Source organism: Protopterus annectens, chromosome 2.part2 (genome assembly GCF_019279795.1).
Source record: "Protopterus annectens isolate FY-2018-M chromosome 2.part2, PAN1.0, whole genome shotgun sequence".
Taxonomy (NCBI): domain Eukaryota; kingdom Metazoa; phylum Chordata; order Ceratodontiformes; family Protopteridae; genus Protopterus; species Protopterus annectens.
In genome coordinates, this window is record NC_056730.1 from 133,233,584 (window position 1) to 133,251,970 (window position 18,387).

Sequence of the window (18,387 nt, forward strand, 5' to 3'; positions counted from 1 at the left end):
TATTGTGTTTCTAGTATTCTCCCACAGTACTTAATTATTGTCTTCAAAACTAGATTTGCTATCAAACTTACTGACTATAAATGGTGTTATTCTCTTCATATGTCTGCTATGATTTTTTTCTTTTTATTTATTTTTATTTATTTATTATTTATTTTATTTATTTACATCTGTTAACCGGGAGAGTCCGACTGGACACAGGTCCGTTTTCAGAGGAGGCCCAGGGAGAAAAGCTCCACATTAAGTATTATTTGCATTATACAGTTAAAAATACCATAGCATTTAAATATAGACATTAGTCCAGTTAAGGACATAAGACAAGAAGAAAACAGATGTAAAACAGCTGTAGAGCATAGTACAATTTTAAAATATGGATACTAAACATGGTTAAAATGTAGTTGAGATTCAGTGAACAATTGATACAAACTGTTTTTGAGGTACATAACAGCCATTAGCAGTTGTTGCTACAAGAAGTTAGTATTATGTGGTAGGTAGCTGGGAACATTAGTAGCCAAGCTTGGTAAGAGTAGGTTGTTGATAGGGGCTGAGAGAGGTAGTGGGTGGGGGGAGTGGATGGTATTAGGGGGGGGGGTTATCTTGTTAGTTTGTTGCATTGCTTCAAGACTTACCAGTCAAGTTGTTGACTATGTTATTTATTTTTTATGTTTGCAATTCATATATGGGCTTTTATTTCCAGGTCCTTTCCATACATTGGTCAAGTCCAGTAGGGTCAACTCAGGCACCAACACATAAATATATATGATAGCAAATTACCTATCAGATATGTAAAGCTTGCAATTCTTTAATTAGCAGGATCCTTCTTGTATTTGCTGGTGGTACAATGGTATCATCATTGCATATTTCAGTTCAAACTGCACTGTATTACATAAGACAGACCTTGCATCTTAGTAGGGCCTACTTATTTATAGCACTGGTAAAACATAATTAATTGTAGTAGTAGACCATAAGCTCAAGTTAAGATGTTTACAGAAGGACATGCACTACCATCTGAATAAATATAATTTTCCATTTACTCAGTGTTAGAATCTGTTCAGCATTTTATTACATGCTCAAAAGAAAAAAGTGCAGTAAAATATATAATATTAATTGCATATGGCCTACAAACCTAGTTCAGTGACATTAAGTGCAGGCCATCCTATCTGCAAAATTTAGGAAAAAATGCTATTATTATCAGAGGAAGAAAGAGGAAGAAATCTGCTTTAAATGGACTATTGTTCACATAATGAAGGTGTTAGCCTGATGTTGTAATAGCAAGAAAACCATTTTTTAGCATAAGACATAATATATGGATGTACTGTTTAGTTCATTTCCTTTTCCAATGTAAACTGGTGATGATTTAGAATGTAAAGAGACCATCTCTGGGATTCATTAATGTACAAGTACATATGATGCTAAGCCTACACGTTTCATACATGTTGGCAAGATGAGTAACAGTGCTCATCAAGTATGCATGTTGCTAAGCAAGGTTATATGTTCAGCAGTACCTGTCCTTGGCCAGAACACCTGCTAGTGGCCTCAATGAGATACACAGAGGCTCAAGCACACAATATAAACAACAGGTTGTAAATACACACAACCCCAGTAAACAAGCACACACAGACAGCACAATATAAGGCAATACAACCTGAAGTACATAATTAATAGGCAGAGGGAGTTTAACGAGTAATATGTATTTACATATTAGTATGTCAATGGACAAACACCAATAATTAAACATTATTGTTAAGTTTAGAAGTAATCCTATCAACAAAGGGACATATCTGCATAATAAAAAGGAAATGCTGACAAAAGGATGTGAGAAGGACACAGTTACAGTGCAACAAAGGGAGTAAATGTGATACATATAAAATGAATTTAAATTGCAGAGGTGAGATAAGAGTTGGCAAGGAAAGTAGATACATTAGGGGATAATATTGTATATACTGCAAGTAGTGCATATCAGATGTGTATCCAGAAAGTTATATGTTGTAACGAATGTTATGCTTTTATCCCCACCACCCACATATCAGGTAAAACAAGCTTCCGCTATAAGGGGATGACAGAAAATGCACTGAGGATCAAAATCCCCAAACTGCATTCTCTGAAAAGAAAATGCTGAAAAACATTTTTATGTGCTTTTTTGTGGAAGACAAAACAGTCACTCCTCAAACTTACATATACCAACCCATTGGTCACAGCAACTTGAAAAATGGTGAAATTCCCCCAAAAGAGAATCACTGGTACAACTTGCCTACAGTGATTTTCTATGGAGAAACTTGGCTTGTCAATGGATTAACTCTCAGGTAATTGAAGCTCAAGCATTCAGTCTTCATTCACCACTACATTACCTGTAAAACAGTTGTACTCATCTCTGAAGCTGTTGCCCTATGCACTTCAGGAAGAGACTTTTTATTGCAGTTGTTGTCACTTGTAACCAAAGAAAGGCTTCAGTTATGAAATATATTGCATGCTTTCCACTGTAAATTTTCTGAGACATGCAAAGAAAAATGTACTCACATGAATGTATCAAGAATGCCTAACTACACCCGTGTTGCAGTTGTATGGACCTGTTCTCCCACTGTGATGTATACTGTGTGAGTAATCAAAGGAAATAATTGACTTCCACTTGACTGATGTTAGAACATAGACACAGGTTAAAAAACTGCACCACTTTCAATGCCTTGTGTGCATGAAAAAAAAAAATGAAATTGTCATGGATATTTAATGTACATGCCTGTGACAATATGGAAATACTGAGAAGAATCACGCACTCCTGTGAAATCGTTCCAATAAAGGTATTAATTCAAGAAAAAAAGCATTTGTGGCAGCATCCTGCATGTTGTGAATGGTAAAAAGTGTGACTATTCATACATGCTGTGTGTATGAAATGACACATGTGTAGAACTGTCACTTTGACCAGGATATCAATGTAATAATGTTCTGCTATCCATACTTGCAGTTGTCTAACTATAGCAGATGTATGTACTTGCAAAATAAGGGGTATGGTCATGAAACACATGTTAATGTGCACATAACTCAAGGTGAAACTCATCTGTACTGAGTTCATTGACATCTCGGTTGTGTGTGTGTGTACGAATGTCAGTATGTATATCACAATGCATAGGATATATGTATGTGTGTGTTTAACACAAATAGATAGGTAGACCAGTCAAGCCTTAGACCAAAGAAAATTACATACCAACATTATTGAATAACGACATCGGCTACAGAGAACTGTATCAAACAGCAAGGTATAATTAGTTGAGTATGATGCATTTCTGTAATCGATCATATAATCTGTGTCTTTCCTACTGCAAATGCTACAACTTACATACTGAAATAAAATGTCTATCATCTTATACATGTAAATGCATTACAGCATCATGTTGTACCTGACATTTGGAAATTAAGTCCATCTATCTAGTCACAGCACCTTTCTCCCATTTTTACACATGTGTTTGGGTGTCACTTCAACAGTGACAATCATCTGGAGCCAATATTTACACAGCCAGGTTGCTAGCCTTCCATGGTAGTTTTTCCATACCACACATACACACACACACACACACACACACACACACACACACACACACACACACACACACACACACACACACACAAATGCACTCCTATGGCCAACCTAGAGAGCCCAATCTACCTACTGCATGTCTTTGAAATGTGGTAGGAAACCAGACAACCCAGGGGAACCCCACACGAACACAAGGAGGACATGCAGACTCCACACAGAAGGCACCACAGCCAAGAATCAAAAAGTGAGTGAGTAACTGTGAGTTACAATACAATCTGCTGCACCACTGTGAAATGAAGTGTGCCTAGTTAAACACATGACTAATATCAGTATGCCAGTACAGTAACATAAATCACAATAGTGTGAAAGATTTTTATGTATTAGTAAGTGACTTGTTGAAGATTTACATTTCACATACACCGACTGTACACTGTTCTGTGACAAATGTTATCCTCCACATCTAGATCAATAACTCCATTGTCTGGACAGAGACAAAACCAACCTTCCAGAGGCTAATTCCATTTCTCCATGGAGTCTGAGACCTAAAATGGTGCCTCTCTTACTTTGTCATATCTCTAGTCTTTGCCTAAACCAATCCTGTCTACACAATTGCCTGGCAGCTATATCTTGCCAGATTCAAACCTCTGCCTATCTTGCTCCACACTCTACAGAGCTGTGCATTGACTGTTTCTGCCACAGGAGATATCAATGGACACATATAACAAAGTTAAAAAAAAAAAACATCAAGGTGTGAAGTAAGACAGGATTTTGATGGTCATTTATCCGATACAAATTATTCTGAGGAATCAAAATGATGTAGTAATGTCACTCTTCATACAAATGTGATTTAGCCATATAGTGGTTTTGTTGGTAGGCCACTTATGTATGCCTATATTGTTTTGTACATATACATTCCCAGATTAGAAAACCTGTAATACAAAATAAACATTTTTGAAAAAAAAATAGAACTGTTACTTATCTGGGCACACAGGTTATAAAGGTCAGCTTTAACCACATGTGCTACAGGATAACTAACCACAAGAATCATAGAACACCTATTTGGCTGGCATGAATTCCTCAGTGTGTTGAAAAGTCACAGCTCAGAGAACTATCAATAAATTGATGCAATGCTATATGTAACAACAAGGTGTTTCCCCAAAAACAGATAAAATCCAAAGTAAACTGAGGGCACCACATGACTGAGTGATAAAACGATAAAACTTAAATAAAAAATAAAAGTTTTATCACTCAGTCATGTGGTGCCCTCAGTTTACTTTGCAATGCTATGTGTCATATTGCTACACTCATGTTGCCCTTTGCTGGAGTTGAACAGCTGCCTTTTTAAGTCCAAAATGGATAGAACTGTATAGTACCCACAAATGCCACAGGTAAAGTCTTGCGTGAAGTGTGAAGCAGAACATACTTGAAGATATGACATCATCAGTGTGGTGCAAATCAGTTGTTTTGGCTAAAACTAATGAAAAAGGCCTCCCTGACTGTAATTCCACACATTACAACAGTATCTGATGGTATTCATTCCTAACAAGAGTCACATACTCTTACTACTCAGTCATTGTGGGTTTGAAACACCTACATATTTAAAAACACAAGATACAGGACATTGGATAAACTACATGAGCTGCAGGAGAATCCTTACTACAACTCAGAGACAGAGTATATTTGAAGGCATGATATTATCATAGTGCTGCACACCACATCTGTGGCATTAAATTGATTCAAAGAGTGGCACGATCCACCTCTTTGCCTCAAAATCTTTAATAATGGTGTACCTAGCCTCATGTGCTGCATAATCTGTTCATCCCTGTGAATACAGAAGCACACAAATGCAGAGTACTTAGAGAATGCCACATTCAAATGAATTTCTTATTAAGTCACAAGCAAAAGAACATTATATAATTTCCTGATGTCACAGGAGAAGGGTTACTACAGGACTGATATAATTCACATTTCAACAAATGGGCTCTTCATTGTGTAACAAAGCAGTTGTGCTAAAATGTACAGAAAGTACTGAAACAGCACTCCCTGGCTATACATCTGCACATCAGACCTGTGGGTGACACCATTCCTACCTACATGTACATACACTGACACAACTGAGTCTATGGATTAATGCCTGTATTCAAACTGACTACCTAAATAAAATCACAAATTAGAAGACATCACATGAATCACAATAGCCACATAAGATGTTTGATTAGAGCTCTCAGATAGTGCACATTTAAAGAATGACATCACCATTGTTTTGCTACAACGATGTCTGTGGTAAAAGGTACTGAAGTTAGTGGGAGAGCTCATTCCCGCTATAAAGCTACACATAGAATCTATGGGTGAAGCCATTCCTTCATAGCACTAGAGAGAGAGACACACACACTCACTCAGAATAGTCACTGCTGGATTCAAACAACTGGCCTGTCTATGCACTCTAGAGAACACAGTATGAAATGCAAATTTATTGTTATTATTTATGTATTTATTTTATTTATTTATTGACATTTGTTAACCGGGTTTGTCTAACTGGGCTTGTGGCCCATTTTCAGTGGAGACCCGAGGAAAAAAACTCCAGTAGTACATTTTAAACAAGTAAAATTTTAAACAATATTAATATAATAGCAGTTATAGCAAAAAGATTTACATATGTTGGGTTACATGCATAAAGTTAAAGTTGCATTAAAAAGAAGCTAAGTAACAATTTTACATTGCTATAGTTCAATAGGTCAACAATAAAAAAGTTTTGTTTGTATAAAATTATGCAAATGCATAGTAGACACATTGGTGTAATGAGGTACTAAGTATGGCCCTTTTGAGGGTACATGAAGGGAAGGAAGAATAGGTAGGGTGATGGCAAGGGCAGGTTCTGGAATTATTTACTGATATTTGTTAAACGGGAAAGTCCACAGGGTCAGAAACCCATTTTCAGTGCAGGCCTGGGGACAAAAGCTCCACAATGAGTAAAATAACATCAGATGACAGAAGATAAGTAGTTATACAATTTTAGAAAGAAGGACTTTAAATTATATAAAAAACATGTTATAATATACAGTCACACATGACCCATATCGTATAAAATTCAAGACAGTTTTATTTAATAAAAGCTTAACACTAAAGAAACATTTAAAGTTTAAAACTCTATAGTAAGTGCTTTCGATCCTTCTAACTTTTTAAAAGAAACTTCATCAGACAAATCACAGCCTTGTTCCATTCATAATTTTATAAAGTAATAGAATGTCACTAGATCATTTATGAAAAGTCACCCCCTCCCCATAGAGGAGATCATGACATTTCTAGAATATATTAATGTGACAACCTCATTCTTATAATTTATATGCAGTATTAGTGATGAGGAGATCCCCTTTTTAGATGTACTTTTAAAGAAGGATGCCCTGAACAGAAGGCTTGTTTCTAAGATATTTTGGAAAGAGACTTACTAAAAATAGTTTTCTTCATTTTGATTGTGACCATCCATTTAAACAAAAGCGGGCTGTAGTAAAATGTCAATTTGTGAGGGCAATCCACATGGTTACCTTGATGGATTTGCTCCTGAATGAATGTCATAAACTGGAGGGGATGTTTCTAAAATATGGGTTCCCCCAACACTTAGTTAGGGAGGTAATGGTGGAAGTCCAGGGAAAAGAGAGTGCGGGTACTTTTTATTAATTTTAGTGGGATGATCAAAGGGTCTTGGAAATAAAGACCATTTACAAGAAAATAAGGCTGTGATGGAATTTGTTCCTAATGATGGGGTTCTGTAAAAAACACCCAGATGGACATTGAAAAAAGAACTTTTAGTATTTATTTATTACTACTTTCAATACTGAGAGCTACCTAGTGAAGGGTATTTTATGTAAAAACTGGAATATCATAAGTTGTGATAAAGATCTGAGAGGTTTTGTTGGGGGAAAGATCCGTTATAGTTTACAAAAAGGGTTGTAATTTTAAGAATATTTTTAAAAATCATAAAAAACAGAAGGTTTAAATGAGGAACACGTTCCTATTGTACATATATTTTAGAAAATGAGTGAATTAAAAATAAATGGACAGAAATATAGGGTTTATGAGAAGTTTTCTTGTGACACACAAAGAGTGGTATACTGTGCCCTATGCTGTCAAGGTGAATGTCATTATATTGGAAAAACTGAATGAAAAATAGAAGGATATTAGGTGCAAAAAAAGAAACTAATGCACTCGCTAAACATAGCGGGGAATTTCCAGGGCATCTATTTAAGTTTGTTATACTCGAAGCTTTGGAGGTGAATGAAAGAGGGGGAGCTTGGCCACTACTACTGGAGAAATTGGAGCTCACCTGGCCGATCCACTTGAATAAGAGGTATTGGCCAGGCATGAATGAAAATGTGTCCATTATGAGCATTCGGAAATTAAAAGCATCAAAGAGGTGATTGAGAGAGGAATGTAACAGGCTTTTGAAAAGTCCTAAAAGGTTTTAAAAATCCCTTTGAATAAATAGGTATTTTTGGGTTGTATGGATTATATAAATAGCTCAAGAATATATTTTGAGCAATACTTCAGGCGTGAAAAGTTGCTAGGCATTTAATAAAACTGATTGGTTCCTTTAAGGGGGTGTGACTTTCCATTAATGATCTAATGGAGTTCTATTACTTTATGAAGTTATGAATGGAACGAGGCTGTGATTTGTCTGATGAAGTTTCTTGTAAAAAAGTTAGAAGAAACAAAAGTGCTTGCTATAGAGTTTTAAACTTTAAATGTTTCTTTAGTGTTAAGCTTTTATTAAATAAAACAGTCGTCAATTTTATGCAATAAGGGTTGTTTGGGACTGGACATTATACCACATTATGGTTCTGGTTGGTTTTTGGATTTCACTGCAGTTTTTCTATATAACAAAAAAAAAAAAAAAACAGACAACATTTAACACATCATAGCAAACCTTTTTACAAATAATGTACCACCTTCTATTTATCATAGAGATGAAGATAAAGACATTTTTGTAGAAAAAAAAGAAATTATAGTTAATTCAATTTAAGTACATTGCATTAAAAACTGAGATATATACCAGTAACCACTCACTATATTTTTTTTCACCAGGGAATGAGTTAGGGAGAAATAGTAGGTGGATTGGTTGTTAGTGATTGGTTATAGCTTTGGATAGAGGGGTAATAAGGAGAAGATCATTGGGGTCTGGTATTAAGGGAACAACATGTGGGGTTGTTAAGGTAGTAGCTTTTTAGTGATGATTTAAAAGCCTTAAGGGAATATAACAAAGTAACAGATGTTGGTAGAGTGTTCCATAATTTAGCTATGGAATAAGAGTATAGGTTTTGCCCTGCCCTTTTGTTTGGTTTTGGTATGATCAGAAGTTGTTTATTTGTGCACCATAGATTTCTAGAGGGGGTATAGGGTTGAAGGGTTGACAGTATAGCAGGGCATGTTTCGAGGTTATAAACCAGCTTGTGAGCCAGAATTAGTTGGGTATAACTGAGGTATTACAAGAATCCATACCAATTATGCATTTTGATAGCTTGGCAATAATGCAAACGGTGTTGCAAGCTGGAGGCAAATTTTGCAATTTTGTAGTAGCAGCATTGTAGTTTATTGAAGAGGGAGGAGTGAAGGTCTGTGAAGACAGAAGTACTGTAAAAGAGGAAGGGAAGTAGTATAGACCTGGCCAGCTAGATTTTTGTGGGCTATCCATGTACTTTTGATGCATGTAGAGTTTACCTAGTTTAAAGTAAGTTCTTTTTATAGTGTTAAGAATGTGTTCCTCATAGGAGAATTTATCATCTATTGTTATATCAAGTAGTTTTGCAGAATGAACAATCTAAATTTCCATTTTATCTTGGGAGTAAATTTTAAAGTCTGATGAGGTTGGTTTGGTGGAGAAAATAAGTGGTTTCGTTTTTTTGGCATTTAGAAGTAATTGATGGTCAGAAACTAGGTTTCTATGGATTTGAATGCTTTTTGTGTTATTTTTAGGAAGTCTTGAAAGTTGTTGGAGGAGGATATGACTGTGGAGTCATCCGTATATTGGACGAGTGTAGTTTGAGGGGACACTTGATGTAAATTGTTTATGAAAATATTAAAGAGTAGGGGTCCGAGGATGGGGACCCTTGGTGTACTCCTATCTTATTTAGCAGATAAGTAGATTGTTTGCTCTGCTATTTCACATATTGTTGTCTGTTATGTAAGTAGTTAGCAAACCAGGACAGTGTATGCAGGGAGCAGCCTATTTCTGACAGTTGTTGAAGTAGTTTGGTATGTTACACTGCGTCAAATGCCTTGGATAAGTCCAACAGGACTACTGAAGTTATTAGACCTGTATCTAAAGCCTTGTTCACGGTGTCTGTGAAGGAGACGAGGGCAATGGTTGTGCTATGGAATGGCTGAAAACCATATTGTGTTGGGGTGAGGAGGTTGTTGTCTATGGAGTGGATGAGTAGTTGACTATGTATACACTTTTCTAAAATTTTGGAGAGGAGAAAGAATAGAGATAGCAAGAATCAATCCACATACAGGAGCGAAATGGCCTCAGATATTCAATATTTCTACAGTTTGTAATGGTTCTTCAACCCAGTAAATAAACGCAAGTCAGCGTATAATCCAAAAATAGATGATTTATTTAGCTAGCGAGTAAGCGCTTTCACCAAAACGGCTTTATCAAACTTCAACAACAGTTTTAAAATTCCATTTTATTTACTGGGTTGAAGAACCATTACAAACTGAGAAATATTGAATATCTGAGGCCATTTCGCTCCTGCATGTGGATTCTTGCTTTGATTATATTTGTATTGGATGCAGGAGTGTTCATCTCCCTATCGGTGCTTTGTGTTTTGATTTCTTAAAGAATAGAGATAGGTCTATAGTTAGTAAGGTCATATTTATTGTCACCTTTGTGGAGTGGAGCTATAATGGAATTTTTTCTAGATTTGTGGGATGTTTCCTTTAGAGCTAGATCAGTTTATTAGAATACAGATGGAGTATTCTTTTACATCAGCAGCGATTTCCAAGTATTCTGGGGGAGGTTGTCAGCAGAAAGAGAACAGAGTTTCATTTTTTTTGACGTTTTAGAATTAGAGAGGTGGGTGCTGGTTTTAGGGAGAAAGTATGGGTTTCTGGTGTTGCTTTAGTGGTAGTTTCATGGGATGCAAGATGGTTGCAAGAAGTTTGTATGGTTGCTGCATGACATTTGTATTATTAGTGGTGTATGGATTTGAGTTTATAGAGGGTTCAGGAATGAGTTTAAGGATGGTGTCAATAATGTGGGAGATGAAAGTGTGGGTTATATGTTGTGGGGTCATGTCAGGGAATGAAGAAGGATTTGAGTGGCTCCGGGAATGAACAGAGAGGATACAGATTTCCAAAAATTCTTGGGGTTGTTTTTATGGGTGGATAGATGGTTTGAGATATAGTTTTTTTTGTGATTGATGACTACTTTTTTTGCCTTGGTTCCTGAGTTGTTTAAAGTTAGATTCATTTGTCAGTGTCTTGTTACCGCACCAGGCTTTCCAGGCTCCATCCTTAGTTAAAAGTAGTAGTTTTGTACATTTAGTTTAGCATGAAGCATGGCTAATTTTGATTCTTTTTGCTCATGTAGGGGAAAAAGAGTTAAGGGTATCTAGAAAGATTTTGTTAAAATACTTAACAGATTCATCTAATAGTAAAAAATGTAGAGGGCTACAGTTATGGGCTTCACGAATGGTGTTAAATGTTGATGGGTTGAACTTAGTGAGTTTTTTTGTTGTTTTGTAGATATGGGGTTTTGGAACCTGGGTATAGGTTCTATAAGTGAACGCGGGTAGAGGGAAGGGGAGGGAGCCTGAGTTACTGAATTTGTGTGGATGTGATATAAGGATCCAGTCAGGGGTTGTTTCAGGTTGTTTATTTTGTACTCTGGTGGGGCATGTGATAAGTTGCATGTATTTGTACAGATTAATGCTATTTGCTGGAAGGCTTAATTCTAGGTTTTGCCAATTTATGTTTGTATCCCCTAGTATTATAGTTTCAGAGGATATATTGTGTGTTGTCCAAGAGGAAATCTTCAATGGTGGGGATATTTTGCCTCTGTGGAATACATATTGAAGTGATGCAAATCTGTTTATTGTCATTTATTTGTAGTACTGCTATGACTGTTTCCAGATTGTTAAAGGATGGCATGGTTTTAGGGAAAGGTGTAATAGTTGCTGAGTTGTGATAGACTAGTGCTACCCCACCACCTTTCTTTAGCAGCCTGTCTTTTTGTAGTATATTGTAACTTGCTGGGACTATTTCTATGTCTGATGTATATGGCTTGAGCCAGTTCTCGGTGATGGCTATGATGACTGGGGAGTATTGTTCTAGCCATGTATAAAATTCTCTGAGCTTGTTTCACATGCTACGTATATTTATTGTTGCCAACATTAGGTTTCTAGTGGAGCGTGGTGTATTTGGGTTTGTGATGGGTCTTGTGTTAGAAGATAATGGAAGGGAAGGGCCAGGGTTGGGATGAATATAATCACTTTGAGATAGCAGTGAGTGACATATTATAAATTATTATTTATTTATTTATTTACATTTGTTGACCAGGAGTGTCCGACTGGACGTAGGTCCATTTTCAGCAGAGGCCTGGGGAGAAAAGCTCCACAGTTAAAATAAACAGACAGTAGTTACATTGGATTACATAGCGATTAACAATTTAACATAGCAATTAATTACAAACATATTTACAGATGAAGAACATAGTACATCAGTAGACAACTAGAATCTTTATCTGTGAAGTACATAACAGACATTAACAAATGTTACAATAAGAAGTTCCTGCTGTATAATAAGTATTAGGCTTATGAGCATCTGAGTTTGCTATAATCAAGGCAGTTAGTGGGGTGGAAAGAAAGGTAATGGTTGGATGGGGTGGGTGATATTAGAGTGGGAGTTGCAAGGGCATAGCCAGCATGTTTTTAGGTGCACTTTTAGTAAAGTTTTGAAGTGGGTTCATGATGGTATGGAGGTAATTGTGGGTGGGAGGGAGTTCCATGATTTGGCTATGGTGCAAGAGAATAGTGTTTCACCAGCAGAGTTATTGGTTTTAGTGATCTGCAAGTGATTTTTGTTGCTGGATCTTAGTGGTCTGGTGCTGCGATAGGGTTGGAGTAGATTCTGGAGGGATGGGACATTTAGTGGATGGTTTACTAGTTTGAGGGGCGAGTGGTAGTTGATACCATTAAAGGAGGTGAGGGAGTTCAAGCCAGACCAGTTCAGCAAGTGAGAGACAGTGGTGACTATGGTAGGATGCCCCTGTGGCGAATTTGGCGACTTTTTTGTAACAGGTCTCTAGCTTGTTTAGATTGCATTGCCTTAGGTTCGTATATATTTGAGAGGCATAAAGTAGGGTGGAGATAAGGTGGGAATTTGCTATTGAAATCTTTGCTGCTTTGGTGAGAAGTTGCTTATTTCTGTATAATGCTCCTAGTTTTTTGTGGACTTTTTTTATGGTCATGGATATGTGAATGTCAAATTTTAGTTTATTGTCTATTTCCACTCCTAGCAATTTGGTGTGTTCAGTTGGGTATATAGTGGTGTTGTCTTTTGCTGTGATGTTAAAGTGAGAGTTGTTTTGAGTATGTTTGGTGGGTTGGAAGAGGAGTAGTTTAGTTTTGTTTGGGTTGAGTATTAATTGGGCATTGAATAACCAAGTTTCAACAGAGGAAAAGGCTTCCCGTGTGACTTTTTGCAGTTTGGGTAGAGACTGGGCTGAGCAGATGATGGTTGAGTCATCTGCGTATTGTATGAGTGTGCCATGTTTGGTGGCAGAGGCTAGATTATTGTTGTAAACAGAGAAGAGTAGGGGTCCAAGGATGGATCCTTGGGGAACCCCTATGGAGACAGGTAGTTGGGGAGATATGTCATTCTGCCATACAACGGATTGTTGGTGGTCAGACAGGTAACTCTGAAACCAGTTGGTGACTGACTGCGAGAAGGACAGGTTATTGAGGACAGAGATGAGTCATTTGTGTGGGACCATGTCAAATGCTTTAGATGGGTCTAGGAAAGTAGCAGAGGAGAGATAGCCATTGTTTTTATGCTGAAGGAGAGTGTTAGTAAAGGAGAGTAAGGCAGTGGTGGTACTATGGTTTGGTCAGAAACCATGCTGAGTATTGGAAAGGAGGTTGTTAGTAAGGAGGTAGTCTGAGACCTGAGACTGTATGCATCTCTCTAGTATTTTGGAGAGTGGAGACTGAATAGCTATGGGGTAGTAATTGGTTAGTTCTGTGGAGGGGAATTATATGTGATCATTTCCATAGTGTGGGAACGTAACTTTCTGACCGAGATCGGTTAATCAAGATGGATACTGGGTAGGCCAGAGCATCAGCTGCAATTTGCAGGTATTCACTTTGGAGGTTGTCTGCTGCTAATTTGGTGGGCTTAAGTTTAGTTAAGAGTTTTTTTATGTTGGAGTTAGGTACAGGAGAAAAAGAGAAGGCAGTGGGGAGATTACTAGTTGAAGGTGTGGGTTGGAAGGGAGGGGGTGTGTTGTTTAGCTAGTGATAGTATGGTTTGTGTGAAGTGTGTTTTGAATGAGGTAGCAATATTTTTTTATAAATAACTTTTTTTTATAAAGGTTGGGTAGTAACGTTTGAGATAGAATTTTGAAAGTTTGAGAGAGAAAGTTTTTGTTATGTTGTTAGCAATGGAGAGAACTTTGAGTTTAAAATGTGTGCACGGTTGCAATTGAATAGTGATGATGAGATGTTAGAATAACTAACTGTTGTGGTGTGTTGTTGTGGGAAGAGTGGGAGTTTTTAGTGTGAAGGGATGGTTTAAGCCCTGTCTTATGTTATGGGGGGGGGGTGAGTTTCGTCAATGTGAGGAGGAGTGTGTTAAGAAGAATGAAAATTAGAGGAAGTTTTACAGATGTTTGCATTTTGCTTTAGAATGATTATTAGGATTCTAGGGAAAGGTGAAGGGTAAAAGCTATGTGACTGGTTGTTGCACTAGTAGTGAAATAAGAGGGAAGTGTACTTTTGAAAGTGCTAGTTGACTGGTTGGTGATCTTACAGACTTTGACTGGCTAGTTAGTATGTGGGGGTGGCCAGGATAAGTCTAAAGCTAATGAAGGATGGGGTAGGTGGGAATGGGGGTAGGATAGGGGAGCGGAGTGAACCCGAGCAGAGCGAGGGCAAATGGAATTGGTTGGCCCTGATTTCACAGATGTGCTAATCTACAGAAACAATCAGGAAATGCCCTAGGTACTTTGAACTTACTTGTTTTGCATACCTTTCTTATTGAAATAAAATAAACCACTTTTACCAGGGAGTATGTGGGATTTAGAAAGGCCAGAATTTAAAAGAGAACCTGCTTAGTAATGGTAAAAAATGGGCAGGGCTTTCAAATAGTTAAACAGCATACAAAAGGAGACTACTGTTAGGAAGCACAGGATGGGCGGTGGGGCAGCTAACATCCATGGTGGAGTGCTTTAGTTAAAAAAATAGAATTAAACAAGGGCTAGCAATTAACAATTTTGTCCAGAGGATAAAACATATTTTCTGTATCTTTTGAAAATAACACCAATCCCGAGGTTGCCTGGTTCGGTTAAAGGGCACCTCAGGCCAGTAGTTCTAGCATGGGGGGGGGATCCAGGGAAATGTAATTTAAAAGAGGGAGTTTCTATATGTTTTGAAAATAATACAGATCCTGAGGTTGCCTGGTTCAGTTATAGAGCACTGCAGATCAGTACTTCTAGCTTAGTTCTAGCTGGGGGGGGTTGTCCATGGAAAAGTAATTTAAAAGAGGGAGTTTCTGTATCTTTTGAAAGTGCTAGTTGACTGTTTGTTTTGTGATCTTACAGACTTTGACTGGCTAGTTAGTAGATCAGTACTTCTAGCTTAGTTCTAGCTGGGGGGGGGGTTCATGAAAAAGTAATTTAAAAGAGGGAGTTTCTGTATCTTTTGAAAATAGCAATGATCTGAGGTTGCCCGGTTCAGTTTTAAAGAGTGCTGCAGGCCAGTAGTTCAAGCTTGGGAGGGATCCAGGGAAAAGTAATTTAAAAGAGGGAGTTTCTGTATCTTTTGAAAATGACACCAATCCCGAGGTTTCCCATTTCAGTTAAAGAGCACCACAGGCCAGTAGTTCGAGCCTGAGGGGGTTCCAGAGAAAAGTAATATAAGAGGGAGTTTTTGTATGTTCCTAAAATAACACCAATCCCAAGGTTGCCTGCTTCAGTTAAAGTGTGCCACACGCTAGTAGTTCAAGCTTGGGAGGATCCAGGGAAAAGTAATTTAAAACACAGAGTTTCTGTATCTTTTGAAAATAACACTGATCCCATGGTTGCCCATTTCAGTTATAGAGCGCCACAGGCCAGTAGTTCAAGCTTGGCAGAGATCGAGGGAGAAGTAATTTAAAAGCAGGTTCTTAGCTATGGTCATTCCACCCAACGAGACAAGCAGCTAAACCAAAGGGATTTAAAAAATGGCATTGGATTCCCACTGAAGAAGTCTTAATGTAAGTTTAAAATAGAGCACTTCTGAACATAGGACATCATCAGTGTTTAGCACAAGAATTGTTTGTGTAAAAAGGAGAAGAAACTGATGGAGGAGCCTTCTTTCAGTAGAAATGTCATTTGTTGGCTAAAGTGAATAGGAGTCCATTTCTGGGCATCCTAGGCCAATGTAGCAATTGCTTCATATTTTCAGATAACCAGTTAATCATTAAATAAATAACACAGTTTGTGAGAGATGTAAATACACAACCTCCTTGGAGGAAAAAATCATACATACAAATGAGGTTGTCAGGAATACCTATACTACATCCCTCACACACACAACTCACCACATACACATGGATTGTCTTTTGCTGATGCAGTTAAAATAAACCTTCCCAAATCTCAAGGACCTCCAAAGCCACCTAATGATAACACTGCTTTTCAGCAATCACTAAAACACACACAGCAACAGCAACACCAAACATCTCACTTAACCCCACATCCAATGGTCTCCCAAGATCAAAGCCCATAAAGCAAACATGTAATTTAGATAATACTCTTCTCATTGGAGACTCCATTGTATGACAAAATGATGCCCCACTCATGAGGTTAGATAAGGTGAAGATAATGGTTAGTTGCCTATCTGGAGCCAGGATCCAAAATATCAGGCATGCATTCAAGTTACTGCACCCCAGAATGATGCCACAGTATGAACATGAAATGACTGATTTTAATAATTGGCTTAGTTTCTGCTGTCACTCCAGCTGGAATCCAATACTTACCAGAATGGGAGGTTATGCGCAAATGACCATGTTGCTTTGCAAATGATAGACTTCACCTGCCCCACTAGGCTTTTGGATATTGGCTAAAACTTTATCCACCCCCCTTGGAACCTTTTTTAGATAATGCCAATAAGTCAAAACTATCAACATAGTAAAAAAGTCTATAAGCAACCTTTAAGTTGTTACTGCTTAAGTTGCTACTGCTCAGTGCTCTAAGTCTAAATAAAAAACACTCCACACCCTTCAAGCCCACCTCACCCTGGAAAATGCAGACATCTGTGCCATGTCTGAGACTTGGTTTAAAGCCATAGAAAGTACTCCAACAGTGCAAGGCTATTGTGCCTTCCACACATTTATACCAACAACAACACAGACTGGAGCCAAGGGTGGAGGTCTCTCAATCAACGTGAGCAACAAGTATACCTCCAGGTTGGTTAAAAAGCATGATACCATGGAGCTCATCCACATGTAAGTCACCACAGATAAGGTCCCTCTCCATATCCAGGCTAAATTCAAGTCACCATCAATGCCCCTAGAGTCTCACAACTCTTACCTAAACCTTCTAGAGCTGTTCACCATCCAACCAAACACCTTATTCCTAGATGACTTTAACAACCCCTCTATAGACTAGAAATGCACACTGCCTCAAACTCAGAGGCACAATGCTGGCTGGACTTCATTAACACAACCACCCTGGAACAGATAGTAAACACTGTAACCAGAGGATCAAAGATACTGGATCTGGTACTCATGAGCCTAGGAGAGCATTTCACTGTCATATCATGTTCTCACGAAAGAGGATGGATCACAACGCTGTCTCATTTTAAGTAAAAATCAACCTGGAAAATGCAGCTAAACCAGTGACAGGAACTATTCAAAGGCAAATTACATCCTGTCAAGTGACAGCTTGTCAAAATTCAAGGCTCCCAATAACCCCAAGACCATAGATACATATGCAGGACTATTCAGAGAGTCCCTGTAGAAACGTGAGTGGTTCAGAAGTCAAGGCTAATGTTCAAGGATGACCGTAAATTGGGAGATATTATAGATTCCTCTCAAGACACCAACACCTTGCAAGTGTATTTAGCACTGACAAATGATTGCTATCAGAGCTACTGCCTAAAATGCAGTGCCAAAAAATGCATTATAATGCCCTTTGGGAAACTATCAACCCAAAGAAATAAACATACCCAACTCAAGAGAAAACAAAAACAAGTTGGAACCGTGGTCAATGGAGGTAACAAGCAATTGAAATTCTCCTGAAGTGATGAACAAAAGAAACAAATAACTTACCACAGGTGATTTTTAAGACTAAATTAGAACAAAAAGAAACAATTTGGCAGGTTAAATTAAATGCTGATAGAAAACCTGTTTTAAATGGCTACATTAATATTAAATGTTTTTTCAAATACAGGAAATTAGGACTTAATAAAGAAGCCTCTTTGAATGTTTCTTAGTAATGTTTTTTTATAATCCTTTTTAAACATTTTTTAAGAAAATTAATATTTATCCGTGGTACCTAATGATTTCAGTTTTTAGTGAGTTAATTAATTGTAATAATGTTGTTTTTCTTAATTAGCATATTTAATTGGTTAGAGTATTTATTCATTGTAACATGTGCCTAATTTGCATTC